Genomic DNA, 19,359 nt, shown 5'->3' with positions numbered 1-19,359 from the left:
TTTTGATTTCCCAGCACTCTGACTCCGGAGGCCCCCAGTAGGCCCCCAGTAGGCCCCCGTGCTTCCCGAGTCTTTGTGCCTCTTGACCCCACCCGGTCCTGGCTTACTGATTTGAACTGCCTGGGAAGTGGCTCCATGGCACTTCATCACCATCCTCTGCTCCCGCCACCCGCGTTGCTGGGATTCGAGGCCACGCGTGGCTCCCGGGCTCGCGGCTCTGCCTGAGGACGGGCACAGCCAGCCCTGCCCGGGCCTCTCTGCCGCTCAGGGATGAATTCCGTCCCAGCGGCAAAGGCTGCCCGCACTCGGTGTTTCTGCCCGAGTCGTCCCGTAGCGCTTGCCACATACTCGCTCTCCCCCTAACCGATGCCGACCGTTGGGTGCGGCCTCCCCTAGACAAGCCTGGGTCTCCGGGTGGCTTCAGATCCGGTCCACGGCTCAGCATCTTGCTCTCTCTCCACACCTTCTTCCCTCCCTCTTTCCCCTCGCCACTGCTCTGTACCTATAGCCCTCGGATTATTTACAGCAAATCTTACAGATGTCAGTATTGTCTTGTTCTAAAGCAAAAAGGACAATGAGTTCCCGCTGACCCCAGTACAATGGATCTCGCTGGAGCACAATATGTATTTTATACTGGCAGTGAAAAGCCTACATGTAATTGAGAGCAGGAGAGAAATGTCACTGTAGCATTTTTGTTGACACTGCACTCTGCGGAGGGAAGCCCGGGGCCTGGCGGGCAGGGGCTGCGGTGGCCGAGCACCTCCCCGGGAGCTGGGAATTTAGCAGGGGAGAGGTGGTGGAAATTAATCTGTTCAGCTTTTCCACCTAATGAACTATTCCCAGGACCGAAGGGCCACGCGCAGTCCCTGCCTCCGCTCCCCATTCCCGCAGACAGACCCGGAATCGGAGCCCATCTGCTAACTCGGATCTGTTTTTCCAGCTCTTTATCGTCTTCCATAATGCTTAATGTACTGTTTGTATATGTTGTCCTTGCACTATATTTGATGTGCTCTCGTATATTTTATTCATCTCTGGCTTTCGACGAAGGCAAGCTCCCAGCAAAACTGAGAATCATTATTTGCCGCCATCAATCAAGTGTCTACACAGTTGGGACCTCCTGGGACAGACTTGATTTTAAGCATAAAATGGAACTCTTGCTCTTTGGGGCCGTTTCATTCTGTCCCCGGTCTGTGTCGCGATGTGTGGACGCTGGGGTGTTGGCCTGTCCGTGGGGGCAGCAGCCGCACCACAGCTTCCTTCTCCCTCAGACTGTTCTAGGCCCCCCCTCCCCCCAGAGCTGAGCAGCTGGAGCTCTCTGGCTTCTTGGGGTCTAAAGAGGAAAAAGGGGAAGTCTGTTGGGGGGTAAATGATAGACACCGAGGAGGCAGGCTGGCCAGCTCACCTGCGTCACTCGGGGAGAGAGGGAGTGTGTGTTAGGGCTCAAGCCCCAGGGTGCCCGAACCACGGTCATGGTCCACGCAACCCTCCTCCCCATAGTCAAGATGGTGCAGGAGCCGGGGGTGGAGACACTGAGCTCCGTGCTGAGGCTCCAGCCCTTTCCCAGGCACCAAAGACACATCCAGAACCTTCTGACCCTGGGAAGGGAGGGTCCAGGCTGGATGAGACTGCAGGGATGCAGTCTGGGCCTGGTTTTCCTGCTGGCTTCTTGCAGCCAGTGCTCCCCATTCTGGGTGTCTCTTGGCCCCTTGCGTCGGTGGCGTGCCATCCTCGCCACCTCGCCGTGCTGTCCGAGGTGGATGTTACGCAGACACACCTCTCCTCCAGGGCTGGCCTTGTGTCCCGGAGCAGCTGCTGCTCCCCGGGCTCTGCGCTCCACATGGCTGGAGCGACGCCGGGAGTGGCCCTGGGGAGGCAAACCCGAGTTCCCTCCGATGGGGCTCCTGGGCTGGGCTGTTGTCCACGGGCAGAGTGGGGTCCGTGCATGTCTGTTGTCTGCTCGTCGGGACGCCGGTGCTACTTCCAGGTTCGGGTGAAGGGGACATGGAGGTGAAGCAGAGGGATGACAAAGGCCTCGTCTTCCCCTGGTAGCAGGTATTTAGCAGATGGGGAAATATTAGCAGATGGGAAAATCAGCAGATACATTCAGCTCAAGATGCAAATTTAAAAGCCGCCAACGCCTGTACTAAATATTTACACGGAACATGTCCACTCCATCAGCCGCTTTCTATTTTTGATGAGCACATACAACTGCCCTTATTACAAAGTCCTGTAAAAATTGAGGGAAGGATATTTCACCCAGGAGGAGGAATTCAGTGTGAACTACATTTCAGCATTAAAATAGAAGTAAATTTCCCAATTCCTGTCAACTGTCAGACTTGTGTTGTAAGTCCTTTCGTGAGTAAGCTTTAATATCAATTAACGAGTACTCCGAAAGAAATGTTTTTTTCTCCTAGATATCTCCTATTAAAACTTCTATAAGGAAGGAGCCTTTTAAAAATGCATTCCAATTGTGTGATCATTTTCAATGCAAAAAAAAAAAAAAAAAGTCCCACCTGGGCAGCAAGCAGCCTTCTCTGTGACCACGGGGTCCTGGCCCAACCAGGTCGTCTTGCTGGACAGTCTGTGTTAAAATCATAGCAACACGTCACACCTGCGTAGAACTGTGCCAGTGCTTTGATATGTTTCCTCAATCCTCCAGGGCTGTAAGGTGAGGACTCTTCCACCCATATACCGCAGGAAAACTGAGGTCTGCATTTAAAACATGCCAAGATTCTAGCAGTGGGGGGAGCTCGAGTCAGCCCCTGTCAGGGGACTCATTCAAGGTTTTCCCCAAGGGAATTGAACTGGGCACTTTTCAAAGTCACATCCGTCCACAGGACTCAGCAGTTACTATCTTATACACCAGTTCATTCATTCATCCTTCCAACGAGGGCTTGAGCATCCACCATGGGCCAGGCACTGTTCTAGGCTCTCAGGAGGTAACTGAGCAGGACAGGTGTGTCCCTGCCCCATGGGGTTTAATTCTAGTGGAGAAAGTCCGAAGAGGAAAGTGAAATCGTTTCAAATCACAGAGTGCTGTGGAGGTAGAGCAGGGAGTGGTGTTCAGCAGGTGATGAAATCTGCCCGTCTCCAGAGACGCCCCTCGCCTCCAGAATGAATGACCCCACCGTCCATCTGAGGGCTGCATCTGCTGGTGTGGAGTTGGTCACCCTGATTCAATGGAGAGACCCAAGTACTTGAAACACTGGTGCTTTTTTTCCAACACTCAGACATTACGACAACCTAGAACCTGCCCACATCATCTCCATGGAAAGATGCTAAGCTGCTGTGTGATTTCAGTCCCCGATTGATTCTGCTCATCTGTTTACAGCGTGGGTTCCAGTGCTTCTGCTTCTGCAGCCTCTGCTTTGAGGGCCCGTGTGGCAGGTGGCAGGAGGTCAGGCAAAGCACAGCCCTCTTAGGAGCCCAGAGCCTGAAAGAGTGAGGCTCCTTGCAGACCGGGGGGCCAGAAGATGGGTGATAGCCCACAGACCTTCCCAGCTCGCTCTGCTCCTGGGTGGCTTGCTGTCACCCGGCTCTCCCTGACCCTGTTGACTGTTGGAGCAGTTTTCCCACAGCGAGGGCGGGGGGGACTATTTTTACAGCGAAGCCACATGTAGTAAAGATTTTAATAAAGCAGATTTGAGTATTAATAATCCTTATGCTAAAACCTGAAAAAATACAAGAAAAATACTTATAAACCAACACCTTTTGTGAACATAGGTGCAAAAAATTTTTCTCAGAAAATAGTAGCAATGAAAACCAAGCAATGACAAACTCTCCAGAATGCAAGGTTGGCTTAGTGTCAGAAATCGGTATACTTTGCATTATTGACAGAATAAAAGGAAACAATAGAAGAGATCAGCTCAGGAGACGCAGAAAAATCACTTGAAAAAAAAAAATCAACATGCAAGGAAGGAATAAAAAGGAGATTTCTCAATCTGATGAAAAGCTTCTATGAAGAGTACACAGTTCGCTGCTTAAAGGTGAAATGTTAAATGTTTTCTCCCCTAAGATGAGGAGCGAGGCAATACATCTGCTCTATTGCTATTCAACATTTATCTTAAATGCCAGCCTGTGCAATGAAACAAGGAAAACCAAATTCATAAAGATCGGAAAGAAGTAAAACTACCCGTGTTGGCAGATAGCTTGAATGTATACATAGGAAATCCCAATGAATCAACAAGTAGAAACTGTAAAAATGTGGAGTTAGCAAGGTCACCGATATAAGGCCAATATGCAAATATCAATGGTATTTCTATAAATTAGCAACAAATATGGAAACAACTGGAAAACTCAAAAGCCATACTATTCATGATAACATCAAAAACAAAACACTTAGATTTAATGAATGGCATGCAAGACCTCTTTCCTTGAGAACCACAAAATCTCTCTTAGTGAAAGTAGAGGCCTAAATGAATATCCTTTGTTTCTGGATTGGAAAACCCTTATGGTTAAGGTGTCAATTCTCCAAAAATTGATCAAAAAATTCAAAGCTATTCCAATTATAACCCCGGTAGACTTTTATAGAAGTTGGCTGTTTTTAAAATCGTGTCTGGAAGTACAAAGAACCTAAGGGGTCAGAATAATCTTGAAAAAAAAAAAAAAAAAAAGGAAGGAATGCCGGAAGATTTTAGCAGGTATATTCATAATAACCAGAAATCAGAAACAATCTAAAAAGCACCCAACAAGAGAATGGATGAAAAGAAAGGATGAGTGTGTAGTGTGGCCATACAATGGGATATCACTCAGCAATAAAAATGAACCTACCGTGTAGGTGGGTGATAGAAAAACAATCCACGAGGCTGGTTTCCTGGAGCAGGTGGGCTTACCTGGGAAAGGGCAGGAGAGAGCTTCATGGGGTGGTGAAAAGTCTGTATCTTCATGAGGATGCAGGTTAATGAATGTATCACTCGTCAACCATGTACAGTTAAGATTTGTGCGTCTCAAAGTATGTACCTTTTACCTGAGAGGGTTGTCGTGGGGAGAAGGGGGTGTAGGTGATGGATGTGGAAGCCGGATCATAGGTGAATGGGGCTCGTCGTGCTATTCTGCTCACTTTATAGACGTGAAATTGTCCATAAGAAAACATTGACTTGTAGCATAAAAAGATGCGAGATCAAACATTCTAATCAGGTCTCATTTTAAATTCAAAACTTAATGTGCTTTTTGCAAAATGTTTTTATTCTCAAAGTCGCTGTTCTGTATCTGGTGAGCTGAGCTGAGTGTCTTTGGGTTTTCATCTCAGAGCCGGTTGGGGAACGGTCGCTCTCCTTTGCCAGGAACCTCCGAACCAAGGTGGTGTCTGGAAATGATTTGGGAGGTAATCTTCTTAAAGATTTTTTTAAACCTCGGTGTTTCCTGACCTCTCTCTCAGAGGCAGTAGCAATCTCTCCCCTGCGTTTGTTAAGCGGGGTGGTGAGTGCAAGGCTGCAAACGTGACCAAGAGTCACCGGCTGTAGAGAGGAAGAGAGAGGCAGGGAGCTTCCAGGGTCTTCTAGGTCCTTTTTAAGGAAAAATACTCTATATGCCTGTAAAGATGATGCTGAAAAAAATAAAATCAGCTTAAAAGTAAATACATCTTTCAATTTCCCACCCCTCAAAATAATCTGGCAAGAAAAATGGGGGAAAGGTGGGCTGCAGGGGTCACCACCAGAGTGGCGCTATCAGTGGCAGAGAGTGCCGGTCGGTCGGTCAGGCTGGAGACTGTCGTCCCTCCCTTCGCGCTGTGCCAGGCACTCCCCCCGAGGCACCTCAGTCATTAGCCGGGGGTGGTGTGGATCTGGCCAGTCGTGCTTGGGGCCCGCTGGGACCACGTGCTCGAGAAGGCTGGGGGGCGCCTGCCTGCAGCCCCGCTCCGCTCCGGGCCCGCCCCCTGCCTACCAGGTTTCTGACTTCGGTAAATGGTTTCATCCTTGACCTCTTCTATGTAATTGGTGAATTTTAAATGGGCACCATATGTTCCTTTTTGCAACCTCAGGAAAGGTTCTGTGAGCTTACAGTATTAACACAACCTACCATTGTATTGACTCATTTTACTTTTTAACTAAAAAGGCCTTCCCTTGGATTGTTTACCCATGTAGTGCTATTTCCAGATTGAACCCTAACATTGCTGTAGTTCAGTAAGTCAAAGATAGGCCTATGATGTTGGTAGTAATAATATCTTGATATTGTCGATGGTAATATTTTTTGTAGAGGATTTTTTTTAAAAAATTTTATTTACTTATTCATGAGAGACACAAAGAGAGGCAGAGACATAGGCAGAGGGAGAAGCAGGCTCCACACAGGGAGCCCGACGTGGTACTGGATCCCGGGTCTCCAGGATCACGCCCTGGGCCGAAGGCAGCGCTAAACCACTGAGCCACTCGGGCTGCCCTTTTTGTATAGGTTTTAACATTTTCTGAATGCTGGCATATCCATCCAAATGCTGATATGTTGGTTAGGGAATTTACCAGTGAAACACTGTGTGCTTTGTATATCAAACACCACTTTTTTTTAAAGATTTATTTATTTATTTTTAAAGATTTTATTTATTTATTCATGAGAGACAGAGAGAGAGGCAGAGACACAGGCAGAGGGAGAAGCAGGCTCCATGCAGGGAGCCCGACGTGGGACTGGATCCCAGGTCTCCAGGATCACGCCCTGGGCTGAAGGCAGGCGCTATACCGCTGAGCCACCCGAGTGCCCTATTTATTTTTTTTAGAGCAAGCAAGGAGAGAAGCAGAGGGAGAGAGACAATCTCAAGCAGACTCCCTGCTGAGCACAGAGCCTGACATGTGGCTCCATCTCATGACCCTGAGATCATGACCTGAGCCGAAACCAAGAGTTGGCTGCCTAACCAGCTGAGCCACCCAGGCGCCCCTATCAAACAACCATTCTTAAAGATCAGTTTATGGAGGAGAAAAGAACAGAGCTTTGAAAAACAACCAGGAAATTAGAAAACGCCTGAAAAACTTCAGGACAACCGGCGCCTGCCACAGCCACCAGGGCCAGCCGGCTCTACTGGAGATGTGAGCCCTTCTCCCAACTGGACCTGGGACAGGGAGCAGCCCTGACCCTTGACCTTGGGCAGAGAGACCCAGAGCAACGGGGGTCGGGGGCAGGTAGCTGAATGCTGTGCAGTGAGCCAGCCTCTTCACCGATTCTGTGATATTTGGAAACAACCTGTCAGGCACTACAGGAGGGGCAACCAGTCCAAACACCCCCCTTCGCTGTGACCTGCCTGGTTGTGGACTTTGCTAGGCACAGGGTATTGAGGGGGGCCTATTGGTGGTTCCCAGCTGTAGGCGAGGCAGCCTTCTTGCTCGGGACAGAGCTCCTCACCCCTGGCATGAGGGAGACGAGCCAGCCGGGGAGGCACTGGGGGTTAGGGCCAGGGGCTGTGCCCGCAGCTCAGACTGAAGGGATGCTGGACCTGCAGGGCAGCGCCTGCCCACAGCTGATGCCAACGTGCTGGGAATGCACCGGGGATCCCCTTCCAGCCTGTGGGATGGCCCGGGCAGGAGAGCAAAGGACGGGCTTAGCTGGGTGAGCTGCCCCAACAGGTAGGCACCGTGCGCTGGGAGAGAGCGTTCACCTTCAGAGTTTCTGCTCTGCCATTTGTCTTCACAGAAGTATAAGCTGCTTTAATTATTTTTGAGGACAGATCAAACTTATTTCACAAAGAACTAGCTCAGGAGTAGCACAGGTCCCCTAGAGAGAGCTCCAGCTCCTCCTCTCCAGCAGAGCTGCTTGTTTATTATTTTTGCCATGATTCCTACTGTTTCTCTTTATTAATGCAACGCAGAACTTTCTTCATGGAAAGCGAGAGGGCCTTAAGCCTATGTCAGTTCTGTTGTTTATTTGTTAAAAGAAAGAAAAATGCAGAGTCGTCCCCAAAATGCTGGAAGACCCTGCTGCTCTCTGTGTAGGGAGGCCTGGGGACGGTTCGGGAGCCCAGGCTACTTCCCACTGAATGCAGGCACAGCCATTCTAGATGAGACAGGCTGCATCCAGGGCCTCAGATGCAAAGAGTGGACGCCCTGGGGCTGACCGGACGGACGCTGGAGTACTGTGAGGTGCACGGGGCCAGGCAGCAGGGTGTCCTGGGAAGGCTAGCCATTCCCTGTGTGCAGGTGACTTGTAGAGGGCTGGATTGGGTGGTGTGAGGGGCAGGCAGGGAGCCCTAGCTCAAGGCTGGAGGAGAGGGTTTCCTCCCAAGCCCCCCCAGGGGGGTGGTCGGCAGGTGTACATCGGGGGTGGGAGACCCTACCTACGGCCTATGGTGATAGGGTCTGAGAGACCTGGGGTAGTTCCCAGAGGCTCTGCCTATCAGTTAATGCGTTTTGAAAATGTGTACCCTGTGTCACTAACATCCAATCAAGGTACAGAACTTTCCTTATGGATATCTGCACACCCATGTTCATAGCAGCGTTATTCACAGTGGCCAAAAGGTGGAAACAACCTCAAATGCCCATCGATGGACAAATGAATGAATAAACAAAATGCAGCACATCCACCCCATGGATACCAGTCGGCCTGAAAAAAAGGAACCAAGTCCGGGCAGCAGCTGCAACGTGGACAAATTCTGAAGACGTTATGGAGTAAGCCGGACACAGGTCAGTGCGGCTGGATTCCGCTTACACGGTGCCCGGAACAGTCAGGTTCACAGACAGACCAGGAGCCCGAGAGGGATGAGGAGGGAGTGTGTCACGGGTGTGGGTGTGGTTCAGTCATTTGGGATGATTAAACAGCAGTTCCAGAGATGAGCCGCGGTGATGGTTGCAGGACCTTGTGAATGTACTTGATGCCACTGAACTGTATCGTAAAATGGCAACTGTTTATGTACAAACACACATATATAATGTGTGACATATAATATGTAACATACATGATAGTATATGTATATGTATGATGTATATATTCAAACATTTTTAAAAGACCCTTTTTCCATCATTTCAGAAACTTCCCACCTGCCCCCTTCCTAGTGATCCCCGCCCCATGGGAATTTCTGCTCTGCCTCTGGCTGTGGACTGGTTCTCCCATGAGCTTCCTGGGGGTGGAGCACACATTATGCCCTGTTTATTTTTTTTTTTTAAGATTTTATGTAGGAGAGAGAAGTAGAAGAAGCAGACCCCCTACTGAGCAGGGAGCCCGATGTGGGCCTCGATCCCAGGACCCTGAGATCATGACCTGAGCCGAAGGCAGACGACGCCACCCATGCCCCACGCTGTGCGCTGGTTAGTATCCGGCTGCTTCACTCAGCACAATGGTTGATACTTGGCCACGTTGTTGCCCGCCTCCAAAGTTCATTTTCTATTGCGGATTAATATTCCATCGTGAGAATGTACCACTCTTTGTTCATTCGTTATTTTGTTGACGGACAGGAGTTTTCAGCTTTTATAAATCTGCTGTGAACATTCTCGTTCAAGTCCTTTGCGGGCATGTGCTTATCTTATATGGTTGCTGGGTAGATGCATATTTATCTCTATAGACACATTCAGTTTTCCAAAGTGGTTGAACCGTTTTTACAAACCCGTCAGAAATATATACAGCATTTAGCGTTGTTGCCGTGTTTAATTTGACCCCTAATGGTTGTGAAGTGAAATCTTGGTGGCTTTATTGCTTTATTCTGCATTTCCTGGATGACTCATGGTATTAAGCTCGTCCTTGTGTTTCCTGGCTGTTTTATGTCTTCTCGGTAATGTGGCTGTTTGCTTCCTTCTCATTTTTTACATTTGTCATCCCGATATGGAGTTATAGGAGTTCTTCATATATTCTAGAAGCAATTCCTCTGAGAAATATTTTCTCCCAGTCTGGCTGGCCTTTACATTTTCTTAGTGGTGATTATTACTATTATTTTAGGCAATAACAGACATGTTAAGGGGTATTAAGTAGCTTCAGAGTCTTTGGTGGAAGAAAGTTCACAGCTGAGTGCCTGGGCACAGCTCTCAGACACAAACAACAAATTGGCAGAGGAGGTGCCCCTGCCCTTCCTGCCTCCAGGGCCACACTAGTTGTGCTGTGCTCAAGAAGACACCACTGACCTCTTCCATGTTTTTAAAGTCCCTATATAATTTTAGGCTTAAAAGAGAGTTGCAGGGATGGCTCAGTCAGTTAGGCATCCAATTCTTGTTTTTGGCTCAGATTGTGATCTCAGGGTCGTGGGATTGAGGCCTACGTGGGGCCATGCACCCACCATGGCGTCTGCTTGAGATTCTCTCTCATTCCCTGCGTGCTCTCTCTCTCATAAATAAATAAAAATAAATTAAAAATAAATAAATAAATGCATCTTTAAAAAGAGAGATATATGAACATATTAAAAAGTGTCCCCCCCCCCCAAAAAAAAGTGTCCCCATATGCCAGGGGCCCAGCTTCTCAGCATCTTACGTTGTAGCACTACAATGTGCTTAGTTTATGAAATAAACTAAGAAACTAACAGTGGTAAATACTATTAACTAAGGACTTCACTCAGATTTCTCCACTAACATTCATGTTCCAGGATCCAATCCAAGACACCCTGTGGCATTTGGTTGCCACACCTCCGTAGTCCCCTCCAACTTGTGACAGCTTCTCCTACTGCCTGACCTTGGCTCATTAACATTTTTAGTTTGTCTTTGAATCTCACAACCTTAAAAGCTTCACCAACTAGTTTTAGCAGTTTTCCATTAGATTTAGGATTTTTCTCTGCATAGAATAGTATTGGCTGTGGAGAGAAGTTTAACTTTTTCCTCTCCCATTTTTTTAATACATTTCATTTCTTTTTCTTGCCTTATTTCACTGGCTATGACCTCCGGTTGGTGTGGAATAGAAGTGGAAAGAAGGCACTCTTGCCATGTTCCTCCTCTTAGGGGAAAATCATTCCAGATCTTGACACTGAGCATGACATCAGACACAGGCTTCTGTGCCTGTTACCTCCTGGAGGACATTCCTTTCCATTCCTTGCTTGCTGAGAATTTTCATAAGTGGGTTGAATGAGTTTTATTTTATCAAATGCTCCTTCTGCCTCTAGTAAGATGATTCTATGGTGTTTTTCTTACTCTGCTAAGTACTAAATTACAATTAATCTTCAAACACTGAAGTAACCGTGTATTCCTGGAATAAACTCACTTGGTTGTGACATATTATGCTTCTTATATTTTGCTGGATTTAATTTGCTATTATTTTGTGTTGGATTTTTGTATTTCTGCTCAAGAATGATATTGACTTATAATTTTCTTCTCCTCTTTCATTGTCATCAAAGTTTGATATCAGGCTTTTGGCTTTTGCTGGACTCCTAAGATGTGTTGGGAAGAGCTGTGTCTTTCTTCTCTGAGACAGTGTGGTAAGTTTCATCTTGTTTCTCCCTCAAATGTTCAGTAGAATTTACCATTGAAGTTCTTTGAGCCTGGAGTTTTCTATGTGAAAAGGCCTTTATTTACAGAGGCAATTTTAAAAAGTGATGGAGGGCTATTTACATGTTCTATTTATTTTGTGTCAGTTCTAGTTTTATATTCTATGGAGTTTATCTGTTTTGTCTAAGTTATTAAATTTCAAGCACAGTGAGGTTCACAGTAGTACATACCCCCTCAATGTACAATGTCTTTTTTTTCCCTCATTCCTGATACTAATATTTCATGTTTACTTTTCGTTCGTCTTTGCTCAATGGTAGGTGTTACAGTTTTCTATTCATGCATAGCACATTGCCCCAAAATTGAGTAACATAAAACAATAGTGATTATTTCACTTTTCCCATAGGTTGGCTGGTTACTTCCTCGTCTGGTTCCACCTGGGTCCCCCACATGGCTGTCTTCAGCAGGAGGGCCTGCAGGACTGGACATGGGCATTAGCCTCACTCACATCTTCAGCACACGACACCAGCTCTCCACGGAGGACCCCTCCATTCTCAGTCACATGGCCGCTTTCTCCTGTAGGTTGGACGAGCTTCCTGGTCTCAGGACAGTATTCAGAGAGGGCAAAGGCATAAGTCCCAGGGCAACCTGAGTCCTAGGCTCTAAATTCATGCAGTATCACTTCTGCCACATTCCGTTGACCAAGGCAAAATCACCAGGTCAGCCCCGATTTAATACAGTTGAGATATATATGGCAGACAGGGCAAAATTTTATTGCAGAGAAACATACCTTCTGCGAAGAAGGAATTCATGGCCATGGTTTCAATCTGTCACATTCCACAATCTGGCCGCAAACTGTGTTCTTCCTACACACGCCATATTCTTTCTCCCATCTCGGGATGCCCAAAACGCTTATCCCAGTTAGGACATCAGACTCAGAGGCCAGGTTCCCATGATCTACGTCAGGTCCATCTGGAGATCCACACACTCCTCCTCTGGTGTGACTCCTCAATCCAGAGATCTCTAAGCTAACCAAATCACCCCACAAACAGGGCCAGCATGAATGAAGCACTTGGAAGTCCCTGGTCCTTACCAATTCTGAGATCCAGATGGACCAGGCTGTCAGAGGCCCCAACTGCAGAGGCAGGAGATACTCCTTAAGGCCCATTTCTGCTCCCAGGAAGGATTTCCTAGTTCCCTGTTCTGTCCATTGTTCTCTTGTTCTGCTCACTGGAGGTCCTTTCTTTTCCATCACGAAGGACCCATGTTTTGAAGATCAGTAGCTCTCTGCATCTGATTCTGATAGAGCTGGAGGCCCACAAGCATCTCTTCCTTTGGTGTTTGCCCTTTTTGGTCCAAGCTACTAGTGTTCTCATTAGTATTATTCTCTTAAAAGTGTTGTAGGCCTCCTAGGAATCTTGTTGGAATTTCCTCTATTCCCCCCAAAGTCATTCTGTCCAAGATGAACCTGCCTCTACTTTGGGTATTATCAGGCTTCTGTGAGCTTCTACAAGCCAGTGCTCAGAGTCTGAGGAGCCCTTTTTCCCTTGTTGAGAAAGTCTGTGAGGCACTGCTTCCTATCTTTCTGGGGCTTTATGGTCATATTCTCGATTCAGGCTCTACTCTGAGTCCATTTCTTGTTTAGGAATATTTAGCTGACTGTTGAAACTGAAAATGTGAAGTACATTTATTTTTTGAACTCAGTAGGTAATCCTGATGTACTTATATTCTTTCAATCCCACTTGCAGACACCAGTTGGGTTTGGGGGGGGGGGGTCCTCAGTGGGGGGCCATTTGGGTTTTTTTTTTTTTGTTTTTTGTTTTTTGTTTTTAGCTCCTCTCTGTCTTCTGCGTCTCGCCCTGCATAGCTGTAGGCGGCTAACTGGTACTCCCAGAAGCCTACCTAGGAATGCTTTTACCCATGTTTACAAGCTTAGGCACGTTTCCTATTTTCCACGTTAACTGCCAATGAGAGTCTTGCTGCTCATTCTGCCACCACCTGGTTCAGGCCACGCTGCGGCTCTCCCGGCCACTCCTCACTGCTCATCCCCCTCTGCATGTCTCCTCAGTACCTTTCAGCCCCCACCTGCTGCCTAAAACCAGCTCTTTGTGCTCTAGATTCTTGCGGGGTGGCACCCCACAGAAACTTCCAGCAGTGATGATTGATTTCTCATGTTTCCGGGGCTGGGCTGGGCTGTTCCTCACTCATGTGGTCCATCCAGCCGAAGGGGCAGATGGTCCCGGATAGCCTGGTGCACATGTCCAGTGTTTGCTGCTCACTGTCAATGGGTCACCTGTGTTCTCTCCCACCTGACCCCCCCACCGCCAACTACTCCAGAGGCTTCCTCACATGGCAGCCTTGGGCCTGTGTAGCGAATGGGCGAGGACAGAGGCTGCACACACTAGAGGCCCACGAGCTCGCACAACCTCACATCCACCATGTTCTGTTATTGGTCAAAGTCACAGCGTGGCTCGTTTCAGGAGACGGGGATGTAGGCCCCACTGCGTGATGATGTCGGGGGAAGTCACACTGCAGAGGAGCATGGGAAGACTGCTTGTGACAGTCAGGAAACAGCCTGTCACACGAAGTGTGTCTCAAGCTCATTGATCTTTTCAGGGCCTGGCGGGTCTTCAACATCACCGTGCTTGTTCCGCCTACTTCGCCCGCACTGGGACCATGTTCCAGAATGTGCAGGGCAGAGGTCACTTCCAAAGGATGCCTTCTCCCTGCGTGAGGCTCAGAGTGGTAAGAGTTGGCACCTTGCAAATATACAATTCTGCAGAGGAAATACCAAACCCCTTTTGCTTGGGGTTTCATGCCCGAAGCAGCACAGGCAGGGAGCATTTTGGGGAACACAACCTGTGCTCATTCTGTGCAGACTAGCAGCTCGCCGCCCACTCTTGCTTCTCCCTCCACGGACCCCGTTCCCAGCACATGCCCGCTCTCCTCCCCGTGTCCTCCCTCCCTTTGCTACTGCTTAAGGGAACTCCTGAAAATCGAATAGCGACACATCTTGTAAGGGGCCTTCCTGAGATGGAGCCTGCAGCACACAAGGGAGGAGGCCATTCAGAGTTGCTGTGGCCCTCGGGGGCCTGGTCCTGCAGCGCCCTGTGAAAAAGGCCTGGACGGGGCACATGGGGGCAGCCCAGGGGTGGCCAGCCCGCCGGAGCCTCTGCGGCCTTTGCATTCACAGCTGCTCTTGCCTTCCTCAGGAGGTAGAGGCTGGTCCCCCAGGGGGGTGCCGGGCCCCTCAGGGCCCTCGGCCGGGTGTCCAGGGTGCCAGGTCAGCCCAGGCAGACAGGGCAGGGCCAGCGCTGCATCAGCTAGACTTTGTCTTCTGTCTCCTGACCCCGCGTCTTCTAGTTTCTCTCTTCAGAACCCCCTCTGTCTTGTTACCCAAGGTAAGAAAAAGGCAGCTGTTTGCAGAGTCTACTCTGCTCACTCGGGCTTCCTAGACTCCACCAGCTTCTGTTTCCTGGGTTCTGGGTATAGTGGGGGTGGGGGTATCCTAAGAACAGAGCAAGGTCACTTAATACCAGTCTTGGTTAAGTTGCCTCTCCGCCGGATATGAAATGGGCTCCTCAGCATCCTTGCTCATCAGTGAATCTTTTTTAAAGATTTTATTTCTTAAAAAAAAAAAATTATTTCTTTAAGAAAGAGAGAGAGGATGTATGTGTGTGCGTGCACACACACGGGGAGATTGGGAGAAGCAGGCTCCCCACTGAGCAGGGAGCCCAATGCAGGTCTCAATCTCAGGGCCCCAGGATCATGACCTGAGCTGAAGGCAGATGCTTCACCGACAGAGCCCCCCTGGCGCCCTGCTCATGAGTGATTCTGAGGGTGCAGCTCAGCCATGCGTTGGTGCACTGAGTGCTGAGCTGGACAGTGGTCCATGGGCCTCACAGACACCTGCACACCTCAAGGGAAAGCTGCCCTATAAGCCAAGGGGCTGGTGACCCAAAAAACCCTCCAGAGACGTGCACACCCTCTGCCCTCCTCACCCCTACCCGGGGGGCTCCTGCAGCTGGGTAGCCACAGGCCCAACCCCCTGGGCTCTAGACGGCGTGGTCACAGTGAGGGCCGGGGCAAGGTCTGGTCCCCGTGTTTATGGGACATGGAACCCGTTCCTCCAGCCCAGCAGCCCGGGCTGAAAGCTGCTGTGAAAACCGGCGTTCTTCAAAACTGTCAGTGTCCGAGGAGACGGGATGCTCAGGGGAGCGGAGCCTGAAGAACACGGCACCGAAGGGCAGCCCCTGCCCTAGACCAGACCCCGCAGCGGAAGGGAAGGTGCTACGTGGGACGGGACATACGGGCGAAGGAGACCCCATGTCAGAGCGACGCTCACGGAGGCTGCGAGCTGGCAGGTCCACCTGAGAAGCGCTCCGGCCCCGGGAAGCACCCGCGGAAGTACCTGGGGACCAAGAGCCAGGGTGGGTTCAGCGTCCTCCCAAGCGGTTGGGGAAACAGCCGTGGGCAGGCAGGTCAGTAATGATGCCGCTGGCGGCCGGGCCCCCGGGGGAAGGAGTGTGGGGCGTTGTCTACACTCTTCTGCCAGCTTTCCTGTTAGTTTGAAATTATTTCCAAGGAGAAAGTTGTTAGAAAGTGGTTTTGTTTGCAGAAAGTGGTTTCAGTGGGTGTGGAGGAGGGCTCCCCCAGCAGGCCCCCGGCACCCCGGCGGTGCCAGGCCAGGGCGGGGGCGCCGGGGCCAGCGAATCTGCAGGCCGCTCCGAGTCCTTGCCTGAAACCAAGCACGCCCCCTCCGTGTGCACACCCTGACCTCTAAATTTCAGTTTTCCAGCTTAGGCAACGGCAGGCTATTGAGCGGAGTGGGGCAAAGTGTCTTCCTTAAGTGTCTGGAAGTGGGGGCGGCTGAGTACCTGTTGTCTCTCCCCATTTGCTCCGAAGCCCTCAGATGCCCTTAGCGTTTGGATTGATTCTCCTCATTGGGCCTGTCTTCAATTTGGTTTCAGGCACTTTCCAATAAGTGCATGGAGTGCTCTGGGGCTCCGGAGAGGCCCTGCAGAAATCAATACGTATTCATCATCATTGCGGCGCTTACGGGAGCCGGCCCTCCCCCGAGCCAGGCCCACCGGGGGCGCATGTGCTCCCAGGCTGCTCGGCTCGTTTTGTGTCTCCCCGGGGACGGCCGGCAGTTGTGTCTCGATGATGACCGATACCGCTCCCTCAGCGTGTCACGTTGGCCGTGCTCTGGCCCCCTCGCCGTCCCGTCGGATGCGTGGAGACTTGCGGTGCGGGCTGCGCCCTCGTGTCCGCCCCTTGCTGGCGGGGCGTCCACGCGAGAGACCCAGGAGGGGTCCTGCCCTCGCGGAGTTGCGGTCTGCTGGGGCGGCAGCCCTGCTCGCTGCGAGTCCAGACCCGTCCTGCTCACGAGAGGTCTGTGCTGGTCTCGCTCCGTGTGGGTGCCGTCTGGCCTGTCCTGAGGAAGGGCCGTGACCGCCCCAATCCAGGTGCTCGAGGAAGCTCCCAGCACCATTCATGCCTGGAACCAAGGATAGTCTTTATGCTTGGGCAGCCCTTTACAGTTTCCAAAGCTCTCGTGTGGACGTTGTTTAGCCCACGGAGCCTCACGATGCGCAGGGGTGGGGGGCGGGCACATGGCCTGCACCGGCCCTGCTCTGCGTCTTGGGCTGGTGGGGCGAGGAGGCTGCCCGTCCCCACGACGAGCTGCCCGAGGACAGGCCGGATTCTGGGCCCTTCCCCGGTGGGCGGCTCCGTGGGGAGCGGAGGTGGACTTGGCTCCTTTCTGCACTTGGCACGGCGTGGAGGGGAGTTCAAGGCAGAGGCATGGGCGAGGCTGTCTCTGCCCTCTTGCCGCCAGGTCACCAGCAGTGGGGTGGATGCGGGACTCCCGGCGTGACCCGGATGTTTGACGGGTGTTCGGTTGTGATTCGGTGGCGGAGGCCAAGTCCCTGTCCCCCCTCCAGGCTTCACAACGGCACAAGGATGCAGCTTCTCCTGTGTCCAGCTGGGGACACGCACCCAGGCCATCCTGCCCCCCCACCCCCGCACCTGGGCTTCTATCCCGGCCCACTGGCCTCTGCCGTCCCAGGTTGTTAAAGGTCAGGTGAGGAAAACCAGCGAATCTCACTGCCCCCGTTTAGAGTCCCTGGGGTGGCGCGCTGTGCTCCGGATTGCCCAGCTGCCTCCTGGCCTTCATACCTCCTCATCCACATTCTCCCTGGCCGCTGCCTCTGGATCAAGAGCTCTGGCTGGCATGGGGGGAGCCCTGCTCACCTGCCAGGGTGCTGGGAGGCTCGTGCGAAGGGTTCCCCAAGCTGACGCGTGTGGAGCAGCTGGTGTGGATTCGCCTCTGTCTCCTGGGGTGGCTGCACCATCCGTCTGTCCACCCGGCAGCAGCCTCCTGGCTCTGCTCCCCGCCTGCCTGCCTCCCTGCCTCCCCTCTGTGCTGGCTCGCCATCTGCCATGCTGGCCCCTGGAGCCTGCCCTCACGGTGACCGGACTGCTCAGAAGCGCACAGGGTGCCCGTTCCTGTCTGAAACCCAGGACCTGGGGTTCCCTCCATACCCCACCCCCAGCATAGCACTCCAGCTATGCAGGCCGTCGCCCTGGCCTGGTCACCCCGGCCGTGCCCATCACCCCAGCTCCCAGCAGCCCCCAGCCCCACGCTGTCACCAAGAGTGCCACCCCTTCAGGAGGCAGAGACCTGCCACAGACACCTTCTCTGTGCACCCGCCGCTCTGGGGCCTCATGCAGCCGTCTGGACAGCCCTGAGATCATGGACACTTGCCACCTCAGAGCCAGCTGCCCCTTCTCAGCCAGAGGTCAGACAGTGAAGAGCAAGCCACCTGTCTGCGGGGCGGAGATGACTCACAGTGTCAGCATCAACGCCGACTCTGGAGGAGCCAAGAGATGAGGAGAGGAGCAGGTGGAGGGGGGATGGACACAGTCTCGTACCAGTGGTCGGGCTCCTGCCCCTTGCCCTCAGGAACCAGTGTGGTCCTCCCTGCGCCCCTGGAGAGGTGGGAAGTGTCCTGCCCACCCCCACTCCCAGCCAGGTTGGTTCTTTGCTCAAATCCCATCCGCCCTGCACTACCAGGTGGTGGGAAAGTGCTGGTGCCTCTTGGCTTCCACCAAGGACAGCCCGAGCTGGATCGTGTCCAGGCAGGTCACCTGGCAGGTCAGCTCTAGGGTGGCGGAGGCCAGGGCCTCCCGGCTTGGCGGACAAAGGAAACTTACCCTGGCCAGGAGGCAGGCTCTTTGAGGAACAAGCCCCACCCTGTAGCAGCAGCCCAGGTCCACGGCCCCTTGACCTGTGACCTCTGCTGCCGAGTGAGCCAGTGCAGCCCACATCGGGAGGGCCCGGCTATGGGATGCTATTGACGAGGTGTTTATAAATATTTAATCTTCACATTAAAAATATGGGATAGAGGAACCATTAGTAGCTGACAATAAAACGGCTTTCTCTGCTGATTGTAGGAGCAAAGAAGAACAGAAGAGCGGATTTTGATTAGACTAAAGGACAAGATTATAAGTTGGAAACATGTAAATGAGCGTTGTTTACAAGGCCGTTATAGCTCAGACCCGTGCAGGTTGAGGATCTGAAACCGGCCTGTCGTTTCCTCGGAGTCTCTGCAAAGTGGAGACCTCTCGTACAAAACAAAATGGATGGTTTATTTACGTCCGGTGCCATTAAGAATGGAGGAGAAAAGTTCAGCCCAGGATAAAAAGCTTAAATCTTGATTTTTTTCCCTTCCCCCTCTCAAAAAGAATGGATTCCTTGCATTGTAAATTATCCAACCCTTGTCCTTGGGTTGGCAGCTATTTCGGGCTGGTATGGACATTGCATAATCTTAAATATTGATTCTTGTTAGACTAAAAAAAAAAAAAAAGTCCAAGTGCATGGGCTCCACGCGTCTGCCTGTCCAGGAAATCACCTTCGCCATAGCTCACTTCTGATGGCCTCTGGCCCTCCTGACAGCAAGATCCATTCTGATTAGAAAAGTTCCAAGAGAAAAAGCAATGACCAGGATCACTTTCTCCATCAGAGCGAACGCTGAGTGGACGCCTG

General features: G+C 51.3%; 1 long non-coding RNA gene across 6 annotated transcripts in view; it reads left to right on the top strand.

Annotated features, from left to right (window-relative positions):
* Positions 1-19,359, top strand: part of LOC140620684 (uncharacterized) — a 50,978-nt gene that overhangs the window by 9,909 nt on the left and 21,710 nt on the right. For 2 of the 6 annotated variants that reach the window (XR_012020397.1, XR_012020402.1), the window contains exons 4-7: positions 8,423-8,597; positions 9,079-9,218; positions 11,222-11,302; positions 13,926-14,054. This is a non-coding gene — a long non-coding RNA (uncharacterized lncRNA). Of the gene's footprint in view, positions 1-4,643; positions 5,324-8,422; positions 8,598-9,078; positions 9,219-11,221; positions 11,303-13,925; positions 14,055-19,359 lie in introns of those variants that run through there. The other 4 variants (XR_012020396.1, XR_012020400.1, XR_012020398.1 and 1 more) reach the window with 3 other exon arrangements.

Source organism: Canis lupus, chromosome 29 (genome assembly GCF_048164855.1).
Source record: "Canis lupus baileyi chromosome 29, mCanLup2.hap1, whole genome shotgun sequence".
NCBI classification, from domain to species: Eukaryota; Metazoa; Chordata; class Mammalia; order Carnivora; family Canidae; genus Canis; species Canis lupus.
Note: the sequence above shows the minus strand (reverse complement) of the source record. Positions and strands in the feature narration are given on the sequence as shown.